This window comes from Myotis brandtii, unplaced genomic scaffold (assembly GCF_000412655.1).
Source record: "Myotis brandtii unplaced genomic scaffold, ASM41265v1 scaffold8, whole genome shotgun sequence".
NCBI lineage: Eukaryota > Metazoa > Chordata > Mammalia > Chiroptera > Vespertilionidae > Myotis > Myotis brandtii.
The window spans coordinates 11,468,098-11,474,314 of NW_005371219.1; the positions used below are offsets into that span (position 1 = coordinate 11,468,098).

Here is a 6,217-nt window from a genome sequence, read left to right on the forward strand (position 1 = left end):
ATTGTGAGAGGTCAAATGATAGGGAGGTACCTCCACTTAATTCAACAATATGGAGGCCATAAGCACCTTACACAGAGCAGTTTCAGTGACATGGGGAGATGGTAGCTAGGTGGGAGTGAGTTGAAAAAATATTCTGAAGTGAAAATATAGTTTTTTAAGAACTATAGTTAGAAAAGAAAGCAGAAAAGGGATGTTGCTAGCTGGGGGAGGTTTGAAGTAAAAATAAATTTTGCTTTTTAAAAAATATATATTTTTATTGATTTCAGAGAGGAAGGCAGAGGGAGAGAGATAGAAACATCAGTGATGAGAGAGAATCATTCGTCAGCTGCCTCCTGCATGCTCCCTATTGGGGATTTAGCCCACAACATGGGCATGTGTCTTTGACTGGAATTGAATCCGGGACCCTTCAGACTGCAGGCCCGATGCTCTATCCACTGAAGCAAACCAGCTAGGGCTCTTTTATTTATTTATTTATTTTTGTAGTACAGAAGGTATAATAACAAATTTGTATGCTATTATGAATGATCAAATGGAGAGGTAGCATTTTTTAATAGGAGAAAGAGGTGATACTAAGCAAGTTGAGAAGCTGAGTATATCACACAGGTGCTTCTGTTTCAGTAGAGTCCACTCCTGCAGGGTCAGGCAGAAAAATATTTCTAGCTGGGCGTTAGGGACCTCACAGAATCCCCAGGAGAGACGAAGTCAGGCTTGGAGATGGTCCCTCCACACTGAGGAGCGTCTACAGTAAAGGCCCCTCTTTTTGATATTGGGGCTGGGCCTGCATAATGAAGTTGGGCTCAACAAGCTGGAATTACTACCTGTGATGCCTTGAAAGCAAGATAGATGCCTCTGCTGTCATCCTCAACAAAAATGAAACAGGCAGAGTCCTGCTTCCTACCTGCTAACTTCCATATGGAAGTGAACCTTTTTGGTTAATGTGGAGGCAACAGACCATCCATGCCTGACAAACCTGGGGTGGCACCATTAGCACATGCCTTCTTTGACCTTGCCTGTAACTACATACTCCTCTTTGAAATGCTCTGGCAACCACACAAGCATAGCATGGTCCTTTGCCAGTGGAACAGGCATTTCTTTTCGAGACAAGCATTGTAAGAGAAGACAGGACTCATATAGCAAAAACCACTGGCACCTCTCAGCTGCAAGTACCTTAGTAGGATGTCACGTGTTCTTTAGATTGTGTGAACTTTTGGGGAGGATTTTTGTCACTGATAGACCAAAGGGGAAAAGATGCTTATGTTATTTGTTTAGTATAGTTTGCAGATTATTCATTCATAAGAGTGAATGAGGTACAATTAAAGGACTAAAATAATTAGCTTTTATATGTGGGTATTCTCATTGGAATATCCATTTAATGTTGTCTAAGTCATTTCTTTAATTCTTTAAAGAGCTTTAATTTTTTCTTAGTGTTGAACTCTAACAATCTTTTAATATTTTATAATGTGTAATAGTCCCCCATATAATAAAATTAAATTATGTATGTATTGACATGCTTTTTTGAAAAGTCTTTGTTATTTATTAGAAGAAATTCATTGGAAAACTTAAATTATTTTAAAATATGTATAAAAGTTTAATACTATAACTATTTATAGATAACTAGAGGCCTGGTGCACAAAAATTTGTGCACTCAGGGGTTCCTCAGCCTGGCCTGTGCCCTCTCGCAGACCAGGAGCTCTTGGGGGATGTCTAACTGATGGCTTAGGCCCACTGGGGAGCCTTTCACTGTGGGAGGCAACCCATGGGCTGATGGGGGATGGCGCCAGCCCCGCCTTCCGCCGACCGGTTGTTCCACCATTTAGTTGATTTGCATATTAGGCTTTTATTATATAGGATGTTGAATATAATGAAGACCTGTTTTATATCATGAATTATGGTATTAAACAAATCAGTGTAACTTTTATAGGTTTGTCTATATCAAAAGGTCATTCTGAATATTAAGACTAATTTTCTATGGCATACTTTGATAATCTATATAATATTTTTGTGACATTTAATGTGAAGTATTAAAAATGGAGCCCCTTTCTTTACTTTTTTTTCTGCAAAAAGCTTTATTGTTTCATTTGGTCCAATGCATGGGAGAGGGCTCCAGGATGGTTTAAAAGAATGGCTAGTAGTTTCAGGAAGAGGCTCAGGTAAAAGCCAGAGACGCCAGGGGGATGCAGAGGGGCCTCTGAAAGGCCTCTGGGCTCCAAAGGCTCCTAGTCGTGCTTGAGAGTGAGCCTTTCGAAGAGATACTCGCCCAGCCCAGTCTGGGGGGCGGCCAGCCTGTGGATGTTAGTCAGGTGGTCACCCAACTTCTTGATCAGTTTCACCTCCTCATCCAGGAAGTGGTTCTCCAGGAAGTCGCAGAGATGAGGGTCTGCACGGATAGAACCCAGGGCATACAGCTCCAAAAGGGCCTGGTTCAGGTTCTTCTCCAAGGCCAGGATGGCTTCCATGGCATCCTGAGTTTTGTCCCAGTCATCTTGGGAAGGTTTCTGCACGTCCTGGAAGAGAATGCGGCCACCTCGCTTGTTTTGCAACTTTAAGAGATGCTCAGTGCCCTTGCGCTTCTTCTCTGCTAACTCACGGAAGAAGTGGCCCACCCTCCAGAGCCACATTCTTGTGGTCAAAATAGTAGCCCAGAGAGAGGTAGGTGTAGGAGGTTTGCAGTTGCAGGTTGGCCAGGCGATTGACCGATTGACTGTAGCCTCCACCTCGGTGGAATAATTCTGACGAATTTGGGAGCTTATGGTTGTTTAGCAATAAGGAGTTAAGGTAGAAAAAAACCGGTGTGTTGGCTGGTCCCGGAGGTGGTTATGAAGGTGGCGACTGGATGAGATGCAGGAGAGTAGCAGGAGGCTGCAAGAAGGGGCATCCCCAGGTCTGTTCTGTCCAAACACTGTTGAAGCAAGAGACAGATCTGGGACCACTGAGGGCACTGCCTGGAGCCCCTTTCTTTATCAGGGAATTTGGAGTGATTTTCCATTTCAAAGAAATATCATGGCTGCATGTTTTGCCATGGCTAGTGGAAGAGAGGTTGTTGGAAAAATCCCTCTTCTTCCAACAAGCACAGAAAGTACCAGGCAGAAAATGGTGCCTTCAGCAGAAAACACACAGTTGCAAAATGAGTACTCTGAACAGTGGGAGTACGGATTAAAGCTAGGGATATAAGCTGTTGGTGGATAGCTAGCAAAGCAAGCAGCCAAAATATATCAGAGCATATTGATGTTTCCATCGATCTCAGATTATTTCTGTATCTATAATAATAAAAGCGTAATATGCAAATCGACTGAACAGCAGAATGACCATCCGGGTGACCTTCCGGATGGCCATGCTATGACACGCACTGGCACCAGGTCAGCCAAGGTGGGTGCATTGCAATTGGTCAGGGGTCTGGGAGCCCCACCATCACCCCTCGATTGCTCCACAGAGGAAGGCCCAGGCTACCCTCTGCCCAGCAATCAATTGCGGAGCTGCAGTCAGGTGGGTAGGGCCTCCCTCTGCGTGGCGATCAGTCAATCTCAGAGCCCCAGCAGGGTGGGCAGGGTGTGGACGGCGATCAACTGCGGAGCCCTGGCTGGGTGGGCAGGGCCTCCCTGTGCGCGATCGATCGTGGAGCCCCATGATCAATCACCTCAAAGAGAGAGGCCCAGGCTACCCGAGTGGTGGTGCTGCGGCGGGTGGGTAGGGCCTCCCTCTGTGGGGCGATCGATCTGGGGCCCCCGTGATCGATCACCCCACAGAGGGAAGCCCATGCCATCCAGGTGACCACACTCCATGCCTGTCATCTGCAGAGGGAGGTGACCGGTGGCGGGGAAGCAGGGGCAGCACTGCACAGATGACAAGCAGTGGCCGGGGTGGGGCCAGTTGTTGGCAGCCAGGGGAAGGAAAGGCCCAATAGGCCCTGATCGCCAGCCATGCCTAGGCACCCTACCCGAGGGCTCCCGGATTGCAAGAGGGCACAGGCAGGGCTGAGGGACACCCTCCCACTCCCATTCACAAATTTCGTGCACCGGCCTCTAGTTTAAAATAGGTGTAAATATTTGCACATACAAAATTATTGATTTTGTACAATTAGAAATAAGGGCTCTAATTGGACAAAGCTATATTTCAATAGAGAAAACTAGGGAGTTGGATCTTAAGAGAATTCTAGATGAGATAAGCAGGTACTTGATAGAGCAAATTGAATAAAAACTTTGCCAATTTCTTAAACGGAGAAACTAGAAGTTTATCTTGGAATCCAGAGTATAGTGTTCTTTAATGCACTTATTTATTTAACAATAGTTAGTAAACACATCTTTGCGAGGTGAACAAATATAATATCTTTAGAGGTACTGTGAGAAAACTTTCTGAATTTATATTGAGTAACTTTAACAAAGTACAGTAGCTTACTCTTTAAGTTCACTCTTTCATTCAGTATACTAAGTGCAGAACTGCGCTAGACCCTCAGTGTACAAAGATGAGACAAAGATGATTTTTGCCAATTTCATTATGCTGAGTTCACTGAGAAAAAACAAGTTAAATAATTCGGGTAATGAATAATGAACTTTAATGGACCATTATTTCAGAGGCATGGAAATGTATTATTTAAGGCTTTCTAACAGATATTGACCAAGAAATGCAAGCATTTACTGGTCTTGTTAGCCAAAGAGATGAGAGCAGGAAGAGAGAACACTGGGTACAGAAAATTTCAGCATAGTATCCATGCTAGCCAGTGATTAAGTCCATCCCTCAATTTCTCCCTGTAGGCTCTGTATTGCAGTTGGGGGAACTATATAGGCTGTTTCCTTGTCTCCTTGGTCTTCTGGCTTCAAGATGGCTTTGGCCAGTGGGAAGCATTGGAGGGAGAGAGAAGGGGAGAGTAAGGGACAACTCAGTATTTCTTTCCTTCACACTCTACTTTAGGTGGTGGTTCTAGAAGCAGCTGCATCTATTCTGAGGCTCTGTCTCCTACAAGGCAGCCTCTTCATGGGCTCAGCTTCTACAGGGTGAATTGCACTGAGGCTCAAGCTCTTGCTGGATGGCTTTCACTTCTGCATTCTGGTGATGCCATCTCTCCTGTTGCGTCTCCAGCTGTAGGGGAGACGGTCTTTTGCAATTGCTATTCTTCTGGTTGACTCTTCATCCTGTTTGGCTTCTTCTTATCACTGGGTGACCAATCCCTTATATTGTATTTCCTCTGTCAAAATGCCTAAAGTAGTAGCTAATAGACTATCAAATGCCTTTCTAATGAGCACAAGACAATATTCTAGGTTTGAGAGAATGAACCTTCTAAATAAATTCTGCCTCTAGCAGAGCATTTTGCATTTTGAGCAATTTTATTTCTGCATCTGTAGAACAGTCTTCTTAGTGCATGTTCACCAACCTCTGCTGCCTTGTTCTCAGAGTGCATTTAGACGTTTGGTTTTACTTACTTCTTCTAAAGTACAATTTTATGATTGAATCCCCTACTGACACAGACCTCATATTTACTTCAGCCATTTGGTGACCTGCTTCCACCCTTCCTGGTACTGGCCATACTCTTTCACCTTTGATATTCTCAGGGGTAGTATCAGTATTTGGCTGAAATTTTTCCTGCCTCTCTACAGATCACAAGTTTTGACACAATAACAACAGAGGACTACTTTGCGACCTCATGAGTGACTCAGTGAAAACCTGCATACCAGAACTCCATTGCATTGGCTACAGTCTAGTTCAGCAGTCGCCAATCAGTGGTCCGCAGACCACTGGTGGTCTGTGAGGTCCGAAAGGTTGGCGCCACTGTTCTAGTTTGCAGTCAATCTAATAACTTTATCATACTGCTATAGCAGAAAGAACCCAGAGCAAGCTATGGGACATGCATTGTTTTCCTGACTCTATTCCTGAACTGACACATGGCACTCACAGAAAAAGAAATAATACCTACCCTCCTTCCCAACTGAATTGTTTAGAAGGCCAAACAATAGATAAATAATCCTATCTAATAAAAGACAAAAAGGGTAATTAATGGTACCTCCGCTATGCTTCCCATTGGCTAATCAGTGAGATATGCAAATTAACTGCCAACAAAGATGGCGGTCGGCAGCCACGTAGCTGAAGGGGGCAGGAGGCTTGCTTGCTCCAGTGATGGAGGAAGCCAAGGTTCCCTGCCTGCCGCGGCCTGCTCTAAGCTCCGAAAGCAACAGCTCCAAAAGCAACAAAGTTTCAATTATAGAAGCTAAACAAACCCCAGATACCT

General features: G+C 44.5%; 1 pseudogene; it reads right to left on the reverse strand.

The window, feature by feature from the left end:
* Positions 1-2,196: 2,196 nt before the first annotated feature.
* Positions 2,197-6,217, reverse strand: part of LOC102250612 — a 4,893-nt pseudogene continuing 872 nt past the window's right edge.